At 33.7% G+C, this 22,869-nt stretch overlaps 1 protein-coding gene and 1 pseudogene across 3 annotated transcripts in view; one reads left to right on the top strand and one right to left on the bottom strand.

Annotated features, from left to right (window-relative positions):
- Positions 1 to 22,869, bottom strand: part of JMJD1C (jumonji domain containing 1C) — a 330,011-nt gene that overhangs the window by 221,285 nt on the left and 85,857 nt on the right. The window lies entirely within an intron of this gene.
- LOC134382663 (protein tyrosine phosphatase type IVA 1-like) lies at positions 9,228 to 9,747 on the top strand (annotated as a pseudogene).

Genomic DNA, 22,869 nt, shown 5'->3' with positions numbered 1-22,869 from the left:
CGTGGTACATATACATAATGGGGTACTTTTCAGCCTTAAAAAAGAAGGGAATTCTGTCATTTGCAACAACATGGATAAAATTAGAAAACATTATGCTAAAGGAAATAAGCCAGGCACAGAAAGACAAATACTGCATGTTCTCACTTATATATGGAATCTAAAATAATCAAACTCATAAAAGCCAAGAGCAAAATAGTGGTTACAAGGGCTGGGGGATGGGAGGAATGGGGAGATGATGGTCAAAGAGTACAAAATCTCAGTTAAACAAAAGAAATATTTTGGAGTCTTTTTTTGTTTTTGTTCAAGTTCTATTGAACTGTGTGGTGAATACAGTTAATAATAGCATTATACATTTCAAAATTGCTAAGAGAGTAAATTCCAAATATTCTCACCACAAAAAAGTTAAGTATTTGAGGTAAAAGGTATATTAACTAGTTTGACTTAATTATTTCACATTGCATTCATAAACTATAACCACTTTGCACCCCATACATTTATACACATCAATCATCAATTTATAATAAAAAACCTACAACTGAAATAAACAATGAGAAAATGACTAAATAAATTTACAAAGGATACTTGTAACATTTTTGTTAAAATATACTTTCCTTACCTCTTGTCTTTTTAAAAATTGTGTAGTCCTTTGTCTTGAGTAAATTAATGAAACTGTGACTGTCTAAATGAACAACAGAAGTTTATTTACTTGATGGTATGTATAAAATTCATCTGAAATAGATATTTTTAGTAATATCTTAATAAACTATTCCCATCCCCAAAAGCTGACTGCACAGTACAGTAGCTGTTTTCTTCATGTCACTTTGAGATAGACAAAAGAGATATAATAAAGCCAATATTTAAGGACTTAATTCTCTGTCATGTTGCACCAAAGTATGAAATAGCATCTAAGAGCCTCAACTATAAGCTAGGAAAAGTCCATGTAACTGTAATCATACAGTAATCACACTATAAATTAGACTTTTGTTGTATTCTCACCATTCGATTTACTTTTTGGCAGTTTAATAGACATATTTTAAAGTCTTTCACTTTTTAGGGAATAAAATATTAAAACCTCAAAAAAATAAAAATGTTCAGTCATGCCCCTTACTTTTTACTATATTAGCCTCCTGTGAAACTAGAATAAAAATCAAAAGTCCTTATGCTGATTTACAAGGCCCTAAAGATCTAGTTTCTGCATATTCCTCTGACCTTGCTACAACCACTTGTCCCTTACTCTACAGATTGTAATGGTGATTTTCTTACTATTCCTAAAGCTCATTCTTGTCTTGTGGTAAAAGGAAAGCATAAGATAAAATATTACTGCAATGATTAAAAACAGCATAGAAATAATATTTGCAACCAATAAAAATGTGGAGAGAAATGGGGATGACAGACCATTCTCTGGAGCCCTGCTTTTACTCCTTAATGGAAAAAAAAACAAAAACAAAAAAGTTAGTATCAGAAAGCTGGAAATATAAGTATCCCCAAGAAACCCAACACACTGCCCCAGGCTAGTATAAGTTGTTCTGCCACTTGAATGTACATTGCTTACCTAAACTGTATGAATGTTTTAAAGAGTACTAAGAATTATTATGCATAAAATTTTACAAAGGTAGTCCTTCATCCTTGTCACTAAAGATCTTGACTTCAGATGATCAAGTTATATACATATAGGTGATACCCTGAAAGAGTCTGTGAAACAGTATAATGTTCTGCATCATTACCTTCCAGGTCATGCATTACAGTGCAAAGAGCATATTCTTTGGAGTAGCAACCACAAGAGCTTGAATGATAAAATTTCTTTGAGCCTTGATTTTCAAATAAGTCAAACAGATGTAATAATTAATACTTCAGAGGGTTGTTTTAAGGATTAAACACGCTTATCGAAGAAAAGAACTTATGGTAACTGATGCATAGTACGAACACCATAAACCTAAAAGTATGATGTATTTCATAAGGACCAGAAAGTGTTTGATCACAGATTTGTCATCATGATTAAGACTGCGTTATATTGAAAGTGTTAAAAGGAAGGACACATAAAATGCAGTTTTTCAGGAAAAGCAACAAATTTGATTTTAGAAAGAACCATCACAGAAATTGGCCAGTCTCACTTAAAAATCAGAGAAAGAAAAAGTAAAAGAAAAAACAGAAAAAAAAGACACACACTAATATTTTTAAATCTTAGATTTTTATATTCTTGTCTAAACTATACATTTTAAGATATACTTGAGATTTTAACATAAAGAGGTAAAAATGACCTCTAAAATATTAACAAAAAGAAAAATGAAATTTAAGATTGGAATAAACTAATGTTATCTTTTCAAAAGAAGATAAAGAAGGGTTACTAAGTAGCAGAAACATTAAGACATCTAGAAATCCATGAACTCAAATGTAATAAAAGGATAATCAGAGAAGGAAAAAAATTAAATGCAACAATACTTACGAATATTTAACAGAAATTGGCCATATGGAGAATGTTCTATTAATATTCAGTTTTAAACCAACACAGAGGCAGTACACAGAGGTAAAAAAGAAATAACCTTTGTTTCACTTGTCCTAAGCTCATTTTTTAGAAAATTCAATCCCAAAAGTAGGAATCCTTGTTATTTAGCAGTTGCAATGGATAAGGATCAATTGATACAGTTCTTGCTCCCAAGAATAATTACAATCACATTTCAAAAGAAGTGCAAGAATAAATAGTTGGCTGACAATCCTTATGAAAATAATACCATTATATAACTTCTTAAATTTAAAAAGTTTATACAAAACACGAGTGTACATCCTCTCATTTCATTTTTAGCATCTCAATTTCCCTCAATTCAACCCTATAAAGTAGATATTACATACATTTTATAGCTGAGAACTCTAAGACACAAAAAGAGTAAGCGATTTATCCAACATTACATAGTTAACAAATGGAAGAGCCGAAACTCAAACCTGAATCCACTTTTATAATACAGTAGTCCCCCCCTTATCTGCGATTTTGCTTTCTGTGGTTTCAATTACCCACGGTCAACTGAGTTCTGAAAATACATGGAAAAGTACAGAAATAAACTCATAAATTTTAAACTGAATGCCATTCCAAGTAGCGTGATGAAATCTCACGCCCTCCCACTCTGCCCCACCTGAGATGTGAATCATCCCTTTGTTCAGTGTGTCCAAGCTATATTTGCTACCCACCCATTAGTCATCAACATAGTCTTCTCCCAACATCCATCGACACTGTTTCGGCTCAATGATCCGGAATCACCAGAAGCAGATGATACTCCTTCTGATGTATCATCAGACAGGCAGTAATAGATTAATGCTATGTCACAATGTCTACATCATTCACCTCACTTCATCTCATCACTAGGCATTTTATCATCTCACATTATCACAAGAAGAAGAAAGGTGAGTACAGTTCAATAAGATATTTCAAGAGAAAGATAGAGCACATTCAACAGAAATTTTATCATAGCATATATTATAATTGTCCTATTTTGTTAGTTATTATTTTATTAGTTATTGTTGTTAATCTCTTACTGTGCATAATTTATAAATTAAACTTAACCATAGGTATGTATGTGTATATAGGGTTTGGTACCATCTGAGGTTTCAGGCATCCACTGGGAGTCTTGGAACATATCCCTTGTGGATAATGGGGGACTACTGTACCACACATAGCTCCAAAAGGAAACAATACTTGACAGTATGGATGGGAGACCAAAAAGCAAAAGTTAGTTTTTAATTATACAGATGTGAATAATTCTAATAAGAAATGAGAGGAGATATTCCCTATGAAAGTATAAACTCTAATAATGAAAGTAGTATCTTTTCAATATTTGATTTCCCTGGGTCTGACATATGTTAGGAACTTAATGTCAGTGGACTGAATAAATAAGGGGGATGAGTGAGTGAAACAATGTGGCTACGTAGCTTTCTGATGTCAGATTTTAAAAGGAGATATATAAATAATGGAAGGAGAAAAAAAAATAAGAATGTTTACAAATTAACATCAAAAATCTTATAAGAACATTGTCAAAATAAACTAAATTTGATATAAACAGAAATCAGGAACGTTTTTATACTCCAACAACAAACTAGCCAAAAAAAAAAAAAGAAAGAGAAAATCAAGGAAGCTAGTCCATTTACAATAGCTACCAAAAGAATAAAACAAGTAGGAATCAATCTAAAGAAGGAGGTGAAAGATCTCTACAACAAGAACTGCAAATCTGTTGAAAGAAATTAAAAGAGGACACAAAAAAGTGGAAGGACATTCCACATTCTTGGATTGGAAGAATTAACATTGTGAAAATGTCCACACTACCCAAAGTGATCTACAGATTCAACACAATCCCCATCAAAATACCAATGACATTCTTCACAGAAATAGAAAAAATAACCCTAACACTCACATGGAACAAGAAAAAACCCTGAATAGCCACAGCAATCCTGAGCAAAAAAAAATAAAGCTGCAGGCATAACATTACCTGACTCCAAATTATAATACAAAGCTATAGTAACCAAAATAGCATGGTACTGGAATAAAAACAAGACACTCAGAACAATGGAACAGAATAGAGAACCAGAAATCAACTCACATACTCAACAGCCAACTGATCTTCAAAAAAGGCACCAAGAATGAACACTGGGGAAAAAACTGCCTCTTCAATAAATGGTGCTGAGAAAATTGGACATCCACATGTAGAAGAATGAAACTAGAACTGCACCTCTGGTCATATAACAAAATCAACTCAAAATAGATTAAAGACTTAAATATAAGACCTGAGACTATAAAACTGCCAAAAGAAAACATAGGGAAAACACTTCAGGAACTAGGCAAACACTTCAGGACTGGGCAAAGGCTTTATGAATATGACCCCAAAAGCACAGAAAACAAAAGGAAAAATAAACAAATGGGATTGCATTAAACTGAAAAGCTTCTGCACAGCAAAAGAAACAATTAACAGAGTGAAAAGACAATCTACAGAGTTAGAGAAAATATTTGCAAACTCTGCATGCAACAAAGGATTAATATCCACAATATACAAGGAACTCAAACTAATTAACAGCAAAAAACCCCCACAAATAACCAGACTGAAAAATGGGCAACGGAGCTGAATAGGCATTTCTCAAAGGAAGATATACAAATGGCCAACAGACACATAAAAAAAAAAAATGCTCAACACTCAGCATCAGGGAAATGCAAATCAAAACCACATTAAGATACCATCTCACCCCAGACTGGTTAGTAAGCAAAAAGGGAGAGAATAAATGCTGAAGAGGACACAGAGAAAGGGGAACCCTCCTATCCTGTTGGTGGCACTGTAAATTGGTGCAGCCTTTATGGAAAACAATACGGAGCTTCCTCAAACAACTACAGATAGAACTGCCATATGATCCAGCAATTCCACTGCTAGGTATATATACGGTGAATGGAAATCATTGTGTCAAAGGGATACCTGCACTCCCATGGTTATCACAGCTCTGTTTACAATAGCCAAGAGTTGGAACCAATGTAAATGTCCATTGTCAGATGACTGGGAAAGGAAAATGTGGTATATTTACACAATGGAATACTACTTGGCCATAAAAAAGAATAAAATTCTGCCATTCACGGCAACACGGATGAACTTGGAGAAAATTATGTTAACTGAAATGAGCCAGGCACAGAAAGAGAAATACTGCATGTCTTCACTCATAAGTGGGGGCTAAAAAAAAATAAATAAAAAAGGAAAGAACAGAACTGAGGTTACCAGAGGTGGAAAAGGGGGACAGGGACGAACTGGTAAAGGGCCACAAAAAACGATTACACTGAATAAAGTTGCATATACTAATTATCCTGATTTGAGCACCTCATATTACAAACAGGTAATGATATTCAACTCTGTACCCCACAGATATGTATAATCAAAACACACACACACACACAACCCCCATATTTTATAAATAATACAAGGGAAAACCAAACAGGCACACTGGGTGGCAGAAATGTAAGAGGATGAATTTACAATGGCCATGAGATGGAACCAATCCTAAATATCCATCAACAGACAACTGAATAAGGAAAAAGTGGTATATATACACAATGATATTACCAAGCCATTAAAAGAGAATGAAATTCTGCCATTCACAGCAATATGGATGAGCTTGGAGAAAATTATGTTAAGTGAAATAAGCCAGACACAGAAAGAGAAATATCACGTTTCCACACTTGTGAGAGGTAAAAAATAAAGAAGAAAACAAGAAAGATCAATCACAATAATACACTGAACTTCCAAAAGGAAAGAACAGAACTGTGGTTATTATAGGTGGGAAGGCGAGGGGGTGGTGATTAGTGAGAAATTGGTAAAAGGTCACAAAGAATGATTACGTTCTGTAATGATGAATATACTAATTATCCTGATTTGATCATCACATATTGTACATAGGTATTGATATTCAACTCTGTATCCTGTGAATATGTATAATCAATTATGTTTCAATTAAAAAAGAAAATGTAAGAGGATGAACTAAGAACTACTAAGAAGAAAAAAGAATATTACATAGGAAAAATGATGTAATATTAACGGATGTGGAGAGAACAAATAACTACTCACACCTTCTGTTTTGCATCCATCTTCTCCACCAAGGAGAACTGAGTAGAAAACTGGAAAAGGTAGAAGAAACATAGTTAAAAAGTAAATGAAGTTGAAATGAGAAAAGAAGGCAGTAAGAAAATACCTTGCCACTTTTTAAATGAGTTTTTGTCTACAGAGTCTAAGTAATCCAGGCCTGAATTAGGCATGCATCTCCAATGTTTGCAAAACATCATAGATAAAGAAAACAATTTCTAAGATGAACTGATTTTGGAGGCAGAGAAAAATGTTTCCTAGAAAATATATATAAGAGAAACACACTTCGAGTTTAAAAGGATTTTAACATCCATTAATACTGATCCATATCAAAAATCCAAAAACTACTATTTGCAATATGGCTTGAAGGCATTAAAAAAGAAAAAGGTCCCATGCACCAAGAGCCAATTTTATTTCACTAGAAGTGATGCTAAAATTTTTTCAAGAAAATAAATTTCTTCTTTTAGATAGGCAAGTATAACTAAAACACTAGATTTTTTTAAGCAAAATATTGTTAGGAAAGACTCTGAAAATATTTTTAGCAGTAAAATGATAAAATATAAGAGCTCGGGCCAACCGCGTGGCACACTCAGGAGAGTGCGGCGCTGGGAGCGCAGTGGCGCTCCTGCCGCACAGGTTCGGATCCTATATAGGCAGGCATGGCCGCGCTCACTGGCTGAGCGCCGTGCGGGCTACACCAAGCCAAGAGTTGCGATCCCCTTACCGGTCACAAAAAGGACAAAAATACATACATACATACATACATACATACATACATACATACATATATATATATATACATATATATATAAGAGTTCATTAATACAACAAAACTAGGTACTCATATCTGGATAAATAACCACACCTTACAATATTAACCAAGAGCTATAGTGAAACTAATAGGTTGTCTCCAAATACATTCCAAAGGATTCTATCCTTACAGTTCAGTCAAGATACTCAGATGATACAAAAGTCAGACTCTGAAAGGAATGTAGGACTCAAAGTTAAGAATAATAAACATGTTGGATGATAAGATGAGGATTCCTAGGTTTCAACAGATTAAAAAGATGGGCAGATTCAACTAATATTAAAAAAAATAAAACACAATAGCAGTGATAGCTGGCTTAGTGAAAGGAAGGAAGCTTAACCTAAAGCCAGAAAAGAGGAAAGCTGATAAACCTAATAGTTTGCAACAAAGAAGCCCCCAAAAGTTCAAAAATTGGTTGGGGGTAAAATGGGGCTAATAGCAAGACTGACTGTGGTCTCCTTAAGCAGCAGCTAGACACACTGATCTCTCCCAGACTCTAGCCTAGTAACTGCCTCCTCTACCATTTTGGTAGAAAAGAAGGTTTAATTCCTACTTACTTATTCCCTACAGAAGGTTATGAAAAGTCTCTGGATCCGGAAGCATATTAAAGCAAGTGAAGGCGGAGAATACTACCGAAACAGGAGAATTTAAATGAAAGCTGACATAAGAATATGTCTAAAACTAGCCCCTACTCACATGTTTTCTTCTCTCAATAGGCATAACTTTAAAAGCCAGGCAAAACACTGGTAGATTTCTCTGGGAAATCTGACCAGTTTGAGATTAAAGACCTAAATACACAGACATTAGGTATTCCTCCAAGCAAATAACCTGATCTTCAAAGATAAAACTACAGTCATTAAACCCCACCCACATGCTCAGAGCTCCCAATATGCTTATTTTAGTATTACCCTATTAAATATGAATAGTCAGAAAGAACAACAGTCAGAAATTTCATGTGAGGAAAATATTAAATATAAAACAGATTAAAACACACATAGAGAAAAAAGTGACGTGAAGAAAACAAAGACTCTAAAGGGAGAAGAAAACAAACCAAAGAAACCTAATATTAAAATTCTCAATGAGATAAGAGAAAAATACCATAATTAAAAGACAAAACAGATACGACATAAATGACCATTGGTTGCCTTAGTAAGCATGTACTGGTTCCTTTGGCAGCTGGCCAGCTTGGGGATGCTCTCTCCTGGGAGCCGCTCACTGAATAGTAGTCTGGTGCCCTCATCACCGCTTGCATCGCCGCTGCCATCGCCTCGCACAGCCAGGTCATCCTGTGACAACTACTGCTATCCACTGCCCTACAGCTGCCTCCGCCTAGGGTCTGGCTGTATGATTATGCCACAACATTCAATGAGGAAACATATTCCTCAGTTCTGTGGTGTTCTTGGTCACACATTTATGCAGTTTTTGAAGGGCAGTGGAGATTATTGCCAGGTACAGCATGACCTCCATGCAGACAAGTGAACTGTAGAAATTCATTAATGCTCCACCAAGAAGACCCCATAAGAGTGGTCAACCTGGACACAGAAGTGTTGAAATGAAATCTGCAGAGCATTTTACAAGAGTTCTGACATAGATGAGGTGAACCCTCACTGCATTTCCACTGTTGCCTCAGGATTACTGGATTGAAAAACTGCTGCTTCTTGTTAGGTTCATTTCATTGACAATTTCTCCCAAGTTCATACTCAAAGCACTGAGAATTTCAAGTGCAGTATTTTGAAGTAGACTTCAGTTTCTTTGCATCATTTCTGTATTCAATTTTAAAAATTCTTTTATAACCCTATTGAGTTTTTTTTAACTAAATTAACATGACTTGAATGAACTGCCCAACTCCTGTGGAAGTCACATATAAGAACATGAGATTTCTTACTATACACAATCCAACCAATGCAACCTTAAACAAATTTATAGAGGAACTTAAGAAGTTATGGAGTTACCACAATAGTAATACTATGTGAAGCAACTTATAAAACTACTCTTGAGAAAAAAGGCATCAATGTTTGCAACTGTCTTTTTGATGATGACACACCACTATCCAACCAGATTCCTGATGACTGGTTAAGTCTCGTGATTATTAAGTTTTGTGAAGAACCTGGCTGGTATATTGCTGTTACTTGTGTTGCAGACCATGGGAGAGTTCCAGTGTCTGTTGCCCTAGCATTAATTGAAGGTGGAATGAAATAGGAAGATGCAGTAGAATTCATAAGACAAAAGCAGTGTGGAGCTTTTAATGGCAAGCAACTTTTGAATTTAGAGAAGTATCGTCCTAAAATACGGCTGTACTTCAATGACTCCAATGGCCATAGAAATAACTGTTGCATTCAATAAAACTGGGGTGCCTGATGCTATTGCCTTCGAAGTGGAACTTGAGAGAGGACCTAATTTGTCGTACATATTAGTCAACATGTTGGCTTATTGAATCAAGTCTAATGAAGCTTCCACAGGAGTACTGAAAAGAGTTTTATCAGGCCACACAAGCTTGACAGAATTGTAGCCTCTATGGGTTACAATCAAACTATTTGGATGCTTAGCAAAAGATTCTTGCTGTTTAGCATTTAAAATGTGTTTACCATTGGTACCAACTGATCTTTCCTGAAATCATGTGGTATTGAGTTATGTCTTCCTTAAATCTGTTCCAAGCCAAAATCTGATCAATACATAAGAAATTCAGAAAGATTAGGTACCAAAATACCCACCACAATACTTATATATTTTTAGTATCATACAGAACTAAAATCCCAGGAACTATGAACATTCTAGACCTTATGTGGCTTATTTCTTCAGTCATTTCAAATACAGAAAATAGGGCCTATATGCTCATTTGCCTGCTCACTTTATGTCTACATCTCCCACATCCATACCAGTATACATCAGGCTTGTGTAACCACTAACCAAGTCTTACAGTGATTATTTAATGTCTTTCTAATAAATCTCATTTTGTGTTATTATGAAAACCTCCATTTTGAAAATCTACACTGTACAGAAGCATGTCTTTAATGTCTCCAGACAAAAAAGGCTTATAGTTAATTTAATGTTTGCACTTTGAGGTACAACTTAACAAGGAAGGCCTGAGAACAGTGGGAGTGAGCTACTAAATATTTTTTAGTAAAATGTTGCCTTTGTCTTGTGCAGAACATGTAGAATACTCTTTAATTTAGTAACTTTTTAAAAAAAGAGATGCTTTGTTATTGTAGCTAAGACAATTCTTAATCATAAAATTTCTGAAATTCTTACAATTTTCCCCCACACTTACTGGAAGTGCTTTATTAACTTTTTTTTGTTTGAAGTGTGATTTTTTTTTCTTTCTCTTCCCAACCTCTCTCGCAAAAAAAAGAAGTGCATTTCTGCTAATGAATTGAGCAGATATTTAATATTTTATATACCTTTTGAGCTGTGTAACTTAATATTTGGATATTTGATAATTTGTTTTATCATGTAATTGATAAAACGGTAATGTGCATTATGTTAGTTTAATCATATATTTATACTGTCTGGGAATATGTGGTTACAGTTCTGTGGGGAGAAATAATTTGTCAGTGTTCACCACCTTGTAAAAACTTAGTACGAGAGCTTAAACATCTAAATAGTGAAATGCAAAAAAAAAAAAAAAAAACCCACCAAAAAACAACAACAAAAAAATGATGACCGTTGAGAGAACAAAAAAGAGCTTTAGGAAATTCAACTATGATAGCAGAAATGAAAAACACAATGGAAGATTTAGAAAATGAAGTTGAAAATTATTCCTAGTAACTACAATGAAAAGAATATAGAAAAGATAAAAAAGAAACAATATGGTTCGATACCCCAATACAAAATTTTCAGAAAAGAGAAAAGAACAAAGAAAAAAGAAGGAATCTTAGAAACAATTTAAGAAAATTTTCCAGATCTAAAACTCATCAATTCCCAAACTGAAAAACAACTCAAGAGCTAAGCACAACGGATGAAAATCAATTTACCTAGTCTATGAATGTCATTTTGAAATTTCCAAGCACAGACACAAGAAAAGTTCCCACAAGTTTCTTTCTTTTTTTTTTTTTTTCTTTTCCGTGACCGGCGCTCAGCCAGGGAGTGCACTGGTCATCCGTATATAGGATCCGAACCCGCCGCGCTGCTAGCGCAGCACGCTACCGAGTGCGCCACGGGCTCAGCCCTCCCACAAGTTTCTTCCACATAAAAAAGCCAAAATGCAAAATGGTATGTGACTCTTCAAAAGCAACATCATAACCTGAAAGACACTGATTGATGCTTTCAAAATTCAGAGGAAAAATAATTTCCAATCTCTAATGCAGAATTCTATAACCAATGAGATCTGAGCCAATTCTGAGGGCAGAATATAGATATTTTCAGATGAACAAGCCATCAAAAAATGTCTTAAGAAACCACAGGAAGATATACGCCACCAATACAAGACAATAAACCAAAACATGGAATCCAGGAAAAGAATCCAATGAGAGAGGCAAGAAAATCACCAGGTTGATGGTGAAACAAGATTAGAAGAGATCTGGAGACCCAATCCAGATATAAAAGCCCCTGAAAATAAAATTGACAGGACACCTAAAATGTGTGCCTGAATGTACTGAAAATATTTTATATAACTTGCAGAATATCTGATTAAATCACAGACAAGTGCACAGAGAATAGAGAAATGCACAGCAATTATTAACTCCAAAAAATTTTTTTCCAAGAAATTAAAAGTCAACACATACTAAGTAGCTAACCAAAAGCAGTGTTTATGTAGTCACAACTATGTAAACATCAGCCATCCATCTAACCAAAATCATAACTATATCATGAAGCATGGTAGGATGCAAATTAGTTTTCACATTTTTATCTAGTCTTGATATTTTAGAAATATAACTTTTAAATGTTTGTTTTAATGTTCTCTCTCCTTTCCCATGTAGGTTAACTTCAGCAATTACTAATATTTAATAAGAAGTATTACTAGGATTTCAAAGGCATGGTCATTAGGAACCACTTCTAACTAAAACCTTATTACACACAAAGAACAGCTTCCATGGACTGAAAGCTATAGGAAGGATGAAATAATTTCTGAGCTGCTTAGCCACACAGTCCTGGCACACAGTAAGTAATCATAAATAATGTTTTAATAAATGAATAGATCAGATATAGAATTGTCTGCTCCTCTGGAAATATTCAAAGGTATCAAAATAAACCAAGCCATGGAGTCCAGGAAAAGAATCCAACAAGAGAGGTAATTCTAAATGTCTGGAAGCATTGTCAAATATCTATCACAGAAACCAATGACTAGTAAACCCTAGGTATTCCAAATTTTAAATATTTTAACCTTTTATAAATGGGCCCTAAAATGCTATGATATATTTCACTAAGGCATAAATTTTATCACATTTACTTCATGGCTTTTGTGCAGAAAAAATTACTCAGTTGGTCAGTAAAACTGGTTAAACAAAAAAGCATCAACAACTCATAACATCTATGGATTTCTCCTAAATCATATCTTTTTGTGATCTCTACTTAGTCCAATATGAACTAATATTTGTAAAGTAACAAAAATGTAATACACACAAAAAAGTTAACTGTTGGTGCTGGTGAAGGAAATAAAAAGCAAGTGAGGAGGTGAATCAAAGTGATGATATTTGTGAATTTCAGGACCACTACGAATACCAAACTGCCATTTGAGAAACTAGAAAAATGCTCCATAAGGATCCAGAGACACAATATCAGTTAACAACAGAGCCAGAACTAGAAATCAGCCCTAACTTCCAAGCTAATAACCTTTCCAATATGTCTCATTTCTCCTTGAGTTAGCACCTTCTTTTTAAAGATAAAAAATATACTGGACCCAAACCAGTAATTTTATATAGATTTTTATTATATATTATTTTTATACTGTACTATGATACTCTTTTTTTTTTTTTAACGATGACTACTGGTAAGGGGATCTTAACCCTTGATGCTCTCCCAAGTGAGCTAACCGTCCATCCCTATATAGGGATCCGGACCCATGGCCTTGGTGTTATCAGCACCACACTCTCCCAAGTGAGCCACAGGCCAGCCCTATGATACTCGGTTTAATTTTTTTTTTTTGGGGGGGGGGGGGGTGGCTTGCCAGTAAGGAGATCCGAACCTTGACTTTGGTGTTATAAGGCTGAGCTCTGACTGAACTAACCAGCCTGCTTCTGTTTAATTTTTATAATACTCCAAAGTACACTGACTGGACCATGTCACTTCTCTCCAGACCAAAGAGAACTACAGAGTTCTAGTGGAGAAAAGTGAGTAAGAAAGTATCATGTCTTCCTACGATGAAACAATTCCAAGAATTTTCGGGTCCTAAGATAGTAAACATTCAGCTATAGTTCAATCACCATGATATTAAAACTACTGTTTACTATAGAACTCATAGAGAAAGACAGGTAAATCCTGTTACTAATTTAATCCTATGTTCCATTTAAAGAGGAAATTTCAGGTATCAAAATTGTTAAATAAAATTTACAGGAGGCCATTTTTTTGGACTCAGTCACTGCACTAGGTCCAACAGACCAGGCCAAACCAGAATGCAGTCATTCCTGTTAGGTGCCACATAATAAAACAATTCTAAAATGAGCCAGTTTTCGAAAACAAAAACACAGGACATTCATAACAAGCAAAAGAAAGGGGCCCAAGTCTACCTGAGCCAGCAGGATAAGGAAGTCCCCACTGCTTTAACCCTACAAAGAAAGTACTGTGAAACAACCGATCTGCATTTTGTTCCTTATTCAGCCCTTTTCTGCCTATAAAGCCAACCCCTATCACCCAGCTCAGCAGAGCACGCTTCTATATAATAAACGGGATGTTGCCCAGCCAGTTGCAAAAAAAAAAAGCTAATTAGATCATTACTTAACAAGATCAAAAGTACTATCTTTTTTTTTAATACTGCCTGCTCAAAATCATGTCACATTCTAACATTTTAGTTTGATTACTTTCCAATTGCTCTTCCTATTTCTTCTCAGTGTATATACATTAGATTAGACACTGTAATCACTAAGATCAAATCAACTAACCACTTTAACAGTTTAATAGTGTTCCATTGCAAGGATATATGAAATGTATCCAATTCCCTAAAACACGTATGTTTACAATTTTCTGACTTCCAAATTCAGAGAATAATATTTACAGCATTATTTCCTAATTAAAAATATTCCTTTAGGTTTTCACAACCCTGAATTTTGCTGGTTTCCTTCCTGTTACTTAATGATCTCATTTCCTCTACTTATTTACTCATTTCTCTCTACTTATAAAGGTGTATTTCTACCCCAAGGCCTTGATCTTCGAGAATTCTTTCTATATTCAGTCCTTTGGAGAAAACCTCCTCTCATACTGTTTAACCTATCATCTTTATTCTGTCACTTCCCAAAATCTTGTATAAAGTAGGTGCTCAGAATATGTTGAAATAATGCTACAGACTCCCAGATTTGCATCTCCAGACATATATTCTCAACCAAGCTCAGTTGTTTATTTTCAGTGATACTGTTCCATGCAATAGTGTTACCATCATCTCAATATACAAAACATATCATCTTTCCTAATGAACTCCTTTACATTCCTTCAGTTATAAAGAATAATTTCCAGTATTCTTGGTACAATCCTTGGTATGATTTTCCCCTAATCATTCACCTTTCCCCAATAATTCAGTCTGTCTTTACACTCAAGCCATAATTCATTCACATTTCTTATTATTATCCCAGCCTTTCTCTGCCAATATCCTAGTTCAGCCGCTAACTCTACCTTAACGAGATGCAGTAAAACAGCACTGAGGAGCAGTTTAGGTTCAAGTACTGTTCCACCACTCAACCGTTGTGTGATCTCAAGCAAATTACTTAATTTCTCTGTCCTTCATTTTCCTTATCAGTAAAAAAGCAGATATTATCTACCTCATAGGGTTTTTGCAAGGATTATATTACTTTATACATGTAAAGCATTCAGTAAAGTGCCTCACATATAGTAAGCTCCATATAAGCCTAAATTTTCCATAACTATTTTCCTTATTTCCAATCACTTTTCTCCTCCAGCTTACCTACTATTGCCAGACTAATCCTCCTAGAATACCTCCTTTCCTCATCTCACTTTATTAACATAAAACACATCATGATTAGCTTCTAAGTCAAGATCAAACTCCTAAGTCTTATATTTATAGCTCTCCATTACCAAGTCCAAAGGTCATCAAATTATGGCCCATAAGCCAACCACCTGTTTTTGTATATAAACATTTACTGAAACACTGCCACATTCATTCATTTACTTATTGTTCATGGATGCTTTTCACTTCGACATCAAAGCTGAGCAGTTTTGACAGGGTCCATAAGGCCTGCAAAGCATAAAATATTTACTATTTGATACTGTACAGAAAATGTTTGCTCATTCCTGACCTAATCCAATGCCTTATCTACTCCCTATATATATTTGGCATGTCTAAAATAGAATTCATCTTTCTTTTGGATACTTGCACCTCCCAACTTCCCTATTGTTAACAATAGTCAATATTTATTGAGCCTTACTTTGTGCCACACACTGCTCTAGGAACTAGGTAAACACAAGTGGACAAAAAGAAATTCCCAGCTCTCATGGAGCATATTTTCTTTTGGAGGGTAACAGACTGAAAATAAGAAAGCAACATATATGTCAGTTGGTGGTAAGTGCTACAAAGAAAAAGAGGTGTTGAACATATGGTTACTTATAGAAAAGCTCACTTAACATAATTTTTCTTCATATAAAATGACTTTGCTATTAATATTTAATATTATAGGTATTATAGATAAGATATACTTCATTAGAAGTGTGGGGTGCTATTATTTTAGATATGATGGCCTTTCTAATACAATAACATTTGGTCAGTCTTGAATTAGAGTGAGCCACAGGGATGCTTTGGGGAAATAAAATCCAGGAACAGAGGGAACTACGAGTAGATGTCTCCTTAAATTTGTACCCTAGGTGCCTCAAGTGACTCACTCTAGTTTCAGTCCTGTTGTCAATGACTTAACATTCCCAATATATAAAGACCTCCTACAAATTAAAGAGAAAAAGACAATAAGCACAATTTTTTAAATGGGTATAAGACTTGATCAGGCACTTCAAAAAGGAATACATATATCCAAATGTACATTAAGCATATAAAAAGATATTCACCATATTACTCATCAAGAATATACAAATTAAAATTATAATCAGATATTACACACCCATCAGATGGCTAAAATTTAAAAGTGAATACACCTTTATTCAAAAGCCCAAAACTGGGAACAACCAAAATGCCCATCATTTGGAGAATAGCTAAATAAATAGTAATGTATTCATACAATGGAATATTACTACACAGCAATAAAAAGAATGAACTGCTGGCAGATCCAATAATATGGATAAAATGTATTGGTTTCCTAAGGCTGCTATAACAAATCACCACAAACTTAAAGGCTTAAAATTACAGAATTTCACAGACATTATACTGAGTTTAAAAAGCCATCTAATGATCCACTTATACAAAGTTCAACAACAGGCAAATCTCATTTTGGTGACAGAACTGAGATTAGTAGAACAGGGGGGCAGTATAAAATGGGAAGAGGTAACAGGTTAAGTATGGTGTGTTGGAAACATTGTCTATTTTGATCTGGTTGGTAGTTATATAAGTAGATAGATATGTATTTTTTTAAAAACCAAAGGATAGTATATATTATATATGACATGATTTAATTAAAAGAACTAAATAAAAGGCCAAAACACAAACATAAAATAGTACACATATCAAAATAACAACTACAAAATAGCTGCTAAATTAATTCCTGTTGAAAGACTGAGTAGTTCAGCATTATCTTAAGACTTAAATCATTTTAATCAAGCAGGCAGATACAATATAATTCCTAAATACCTAAGAACAGTCTTATCTCCCAACGTGCGCACATGTGCGTGTATTCATCGTAAAGACATAATAGGAAAAACAGGTCAAAGACAAGCATCCTGCACTATTTTGAGGAGATGGAATTGTTTGGACTTTAACAGATCGGCCGTTGAATATCAAAATAGGTTATTATTCTCTTTGTGTTTCACCATCTTAAGTCTATGGTATTGGTAAAATAAATCTACCTCTGTTAAATAATGTTTTTTAAAATTTATGACATATTATAAGCCTAATATGTGTATATTTTAAGATAGGTTTCCTGAGCAGAGTTACAAAATACAGATATATATTCTTGTACTGTATGAAAACTGTGTGTTACACAGAGGCAATTATTGGGAAGGAGAAATCTTAGACTTACTTACTTAGTAAGATAGTTTGCTAAATTCCTTTCTGGTGGGGAAAAAGCCCCTTCATAGCTGCCTTATGCTGCTAGAAAACTTCTCTTCTATTTCACTAAGAGTCAAAAAAAAAAAAAAAAAAGTTATCAAGAATTAAGATAATGGCAGAGGCTTTTTTTTTTTTTTTTTTTGTAATAAGAAATCTAAACAAAGCAAATCTTTTAACTTTAGGAGGCATTTAAACATTTCTCCCTGGATTTCTTCCATAATTCAGATTAAAAGTTGAATGGAAGACAGTTATAAATGTTTGTGATGAAAATTAGGGGATTTCAAAATTATAAACACTGATAAATCCCAGATGAATCAAGAAAAGTAAACGTTAATCTAAACCTGAAAGAGAACCAGAGTGAAGAGTGTTTGATAAATACTGAAAGACTGAAAAGTATCCATTTTAACAGAGATTTTTGGATTTCTCAAAAGTGTGCTGAGAATACCATTTTCTCCTAAAATTATTAAAAATTAAGAAAACTATCTCCTTAACTTGCCTAGTGAACAAGTTTGTAAACTTTAAAAAGTATACTTGACTCTGCATTATATTTTTTGATGAGAAATAATCTAGAGATCTCAAGTCAACCTGATCGCTGTAAGGCCAGAGGTTTGTTTCCTCATGACTCTCATAATGTGAGCACCCTGCCCAGAAACGGAATGTGATTCTAGTATTTAGGAATATGAAAACAATCTAAATGGAGGAAAATCAGTCTATCAAAATACATATAAAAAAATATATTGCAACACTAGAAGAAAAAAGCCAGCTGTAATGGATGAATTGACAAACAACTGACTGGTATCTTTACAAGACCTTAAGAGTGAATTGGATTAGATGCATTTCCACCACATCCACTGTTGCCAACTCTACAACTTAATACCCTGTTAAGATGTAACTCCAGGGATGGCTGGTTAGCTCAGTTGGTTAGAGTGCACTGTTATAACATCAAGGACAGGAGTTCAGATCTTTGTACTAGCCAGCTGCCAAAAAAAAAAGATATAGCTCCACTCCACTGGCTTTGAAAATGACTAAATGTAGAAGTGTAGCTGTATATGTGAAACATATGGTTACTTATAGAAAAGCTCACTTAACATAATTTTTCTTCATATAAAATGACTTTGCTATTAATATTTAATATTATAGGTATTATAGATAAGATATACTTCATTAGAATTAAACCTATAAATTTTAGTGTCATATCTATTTATTTCCTAAAAAGCCACCAGTTTGTTAAATTAAAAAATCTTTCCCACCTAATAAAACTTTATATATGACTTTCATCAGAAAGTACCAATAGTAAAGATTAACTGGAACATAATAACATTACTAGAAAACTAATTATCAACTATGTTTCCTTTAAAGCTTTTATATATGAACATATGAAACTGGTTTTCACTTGTAACACAGTTGATATCGGCCATTAGTATGGTTCATGTAGATTGAGCAGAACTGCATCATAGGTGTTTTATTTTTTAATTTTAGTTTAGCACAGTTACTCTTGAAACTCCTGATGCTGAACACGACTTAAAAACAAAAACAAACAAAAAACTCCACCTTTTTCTTTTTTTAAGGTGATACACACATGTACACCAACACTTACTACAAATCATAATCCTTTGGAAGAATTAATCCAGCATATAAACCTAAGACATACAAAATGGTTATAATACTGTAAAATGAGACTATATAAAATTATATTTCTCACTTTCCTTAAAATAAAATCTTTCTTTCTATATCTGACACAATCAAAAAGCAACTGCAATGCCCTATGGAAAACCAGCACCTGCAGGAAAAGATTCAGTCTGGCAACTGCTAGTACTGTCAATTCATCACTTAATTCTTAAACGTTAAGGCACTCATTCTCCCCCTTCCTGTACATTCAATCGATGAAGTTGAAGAAAACAGAGATTACAGTGTTCTTGCTGAACTCCCACAGCTACACAGCTGAACTCTTTACATTCTCTAAAAAATACCATCCCCTTCAGTGAACAGGCGTTAACGTGGATTCGTGCAACATCCTGCTCTTAACTAGAAGTTCCAGACAGGGTAACTGTTCTTTGGTACATTTAACTCCTATTAAGAAGTCCATTTTTTAGAAGACACTTGCAACTAAAGAAGGTACAATTAAATAAGAACACTAAAATAATGTTTAAATTGTGTAAGGATAATATGACCAAAGAAAAAAATAATATACATCAGGCTTTAATAATAATTAATTTCATAGGAAAAAATATTTTAAATCTCAAAATTTTATTCAATGAACAATCAGGATTTTCTTAGGTTTCCTGTTTGGTTTTTAATGAATGAACATTTAAAAATTAGCTGAACTGCAATCCATGATTTGGGGAAAAAAATTCATCAAGTTTTATCAGTATTTTTCAACATGTTCTTAATATTTTAGAAAGCTTTTGATATTATGAAAAAGAGTTTAAACATTTCTTTGGCATGCTACTAAACCATGAAAGGCCTGTCAAAAATAACAAGGGGAAAACTGTCTTGTTGGCTAATCATGCTGTGCTGGCAATTTCTCAAACATCTGCTAAAGGTCAGATTTCCACTGCATGGAACCAATCAATGCAACTACACAATTCTCCTAGCACTATAAGAAGCTAAACAAAGAAATACTATTTTACATAAGTAACGAAACACAACTCAGCTTTGTAATAAATTGTAGCAAAGTCTACTCCTTTCTTATCAGACTTCACACATTTAAACAATACTTATAGAATTACTTTTGCATGTTAGCCTAAAATTACATTTACAGTGTCTACCAAGTATGGATATAAAACTTTACATTCCATTTGATAAAAACTACATAATCAATTTTTAAATTTCACACTCAAAAAAAAAAAAAAAAAAAGTTACATGTCCAAATGAAATTTTAAGGATAATTTTAACAATAAATATTTACAAGTATAATTTTATACAAGTCTGGAAATATGTAACAGTAGGTCACTTAATTCAGGGAAAGAGATTTATTTTGCAACCAAATCAACATTACTACGTGACTGAGTTTACAGGAAGCTATACTGTTAAAACTAAAGTTGGCACAAGAACATTCAGATTTTTCTGTGATCAAAGTGACTAATGTCACCTAATTTTAAAAATTTTTTTACCCAAGTCATCTTGAAAACATTCCGTACTCTACAAGTCAGAGAATTTTACCAATTATTTAAATAATTTTACCAATTATTATAAGGTTTAAACACAATAGGTTACCAAAGAATTAGAGTTAAATAAATATTATTAAAAGCATGCTCCATGTACATACTAAATAGATAAGGAACTACTATACCAGGTCTTTTTTTTTTAAGAGCAGAAATATTCAAACTAAATTTAAAAGTTAAAATACTTTTCCCTTCAAAGTACCGGTCTATGTGCTTAAATACTCAAACTGCTGCCAAACTTTTGATAAGCATATTATGGCTATAAAATGATGATAAAGATTTAAAATGTGACCTTTTATATAAGCCTGGCCAATTATGAATGGACAGTTTTAAATCCTGGATTAAATAAAACACTTTACCAAATGGTCCTCAGAAAATTAGTGAGCAAAATTTGAATAATCAAGTGGATATCTGAAGCTTTTTAAAAAAGCTTAATGTTAACACATGATTTCATGTAACACAGGAATCGTGTGCCTCATTTAAAAATATGTTAAAGCTGACCAGGAAATAGAAGGATAATAAAATGGTCTCTAAGATTATGCCGCATACTACAAAATTTCCATCATATTGCATATGTAAATGACTTCCTTCTGAACAATGAAAAACTAGAGAACTTTCTTTTAATGAGACTTATGTTAGGAAAAGTTTGGTCCTAAATAATCCAACCCTTCAGCAATACTGCAAGTCAATTGGAATAAGCCAGTTATTGTCTACACTTAGAACCACATCATTTTCCTGTGTAATACATACAAGTTTTTATTTTTCCAGTGAACTCAACTATTTAAGGTCATAATTTTGCTCTAATAATATAAACTACTTTATATAGACTTATAATTTAATTCTAAAGAATGACAAAGACTGGTACTATGTTAAATATTTCCAAGAATATTATCATCATAAAAAGATAAATAACCTTTAGCTTTTAAGGGGTCTATATCAAAATTATATTTTTATTCTACTACAGCAGTAGCTCAAAAATTTAGGCATGCATCAGAATCCCACTGAGAGGTTTTAAAACAGAACAGATTGCTGATCTGAGGTAGAACCAGGGAATTTCCGTTTCTAAAACAAGTTCCCAGATAATACTGATGCTATTGGTCTGGGGATCACATTCTGAAAACTATCATACTAGAGGATTCCTATAACATGCATCCTTACAGAATACCTAAACTATCCTGCATAGATTTCTCAAATTAATCTTCCTTTAACAACATTTAAAAGGCACTAAGTGGCTATTCAGAAATTACTCCATGATTTTCCACTGCCAATAGTATAACATCCAAATTTATTATGTCTGGTTTTGAAGGTACTACAAGAAATAAAACAATTAGACTTTTACTCTCATTTTCTCTTGATGGATCAAGGGACAGTGTGTCTACACAATTTTTTTTAAGCCATGCCAAAACCAGCCAATATTTTCTATGTATCAGACACTGCCATGAGCTGAGTTAAAAACAATAAAAGACCATCCTACTGAAAAGACCTATATGTAAATTAAAAACCTATGTGGGATTTTCTGCTTCCTACACATTTCAGACCACCAATACCACTTTCATGACAATTAAAATTCTAGATAAACTACATTTTAAGTTTGGGTTATATAATACAAGCACTAACAAGACAGAGAGGAATTATTGAGCCAAGTACCAGAAGAAGTGAGAACCCCAGAGAAATAAATAAGCAAAAAACTATTTTGCCCTGGGTTTGAAAGGCCAAGCAATACAATCGGTGGCTTCCCTAGAATAGACCTAACAAAGTTCAAATCTAGGGCCCACCAAATGTAAAGACCAATGATGATAAACTCTCTAATTGAGTTAGAACTCCAAAAGCCTATATATCCTATTAGCAAGATTATGAGGCTAGGTTATGTAGCTGTAACAAAAAACTGTAAAAATCTCTGTGGCTTAAAATAAAATTTACTGTTTCTGCAGGCTCTCTGTCCACTGCTTGTTGACAGGGACCCAAGATGATGGAACAAGATCATTTCAAATG

This window comes from Cynocephalus volans, chromosome 7 (genome assembly GCF_027409185.1).
Source record: "Cynocephalus volans isolate mCynVol1 chromosome 7, mCynVol1.pri, whole genome shotgun sequence".
Classification (NCBI taxonomy): domain Eukaryota; kingdom Metazoa; phylum Chordata; class Mammalia; order Dermoptera; family Cynocephalidae; genus Cynocephalus; species Cynocephalus volans.
The sequence above is the reverse complement of the archived record's forward strand: the minus strand, read 5'-3'. Positions and strand labels throughout refer to the sequence as shown.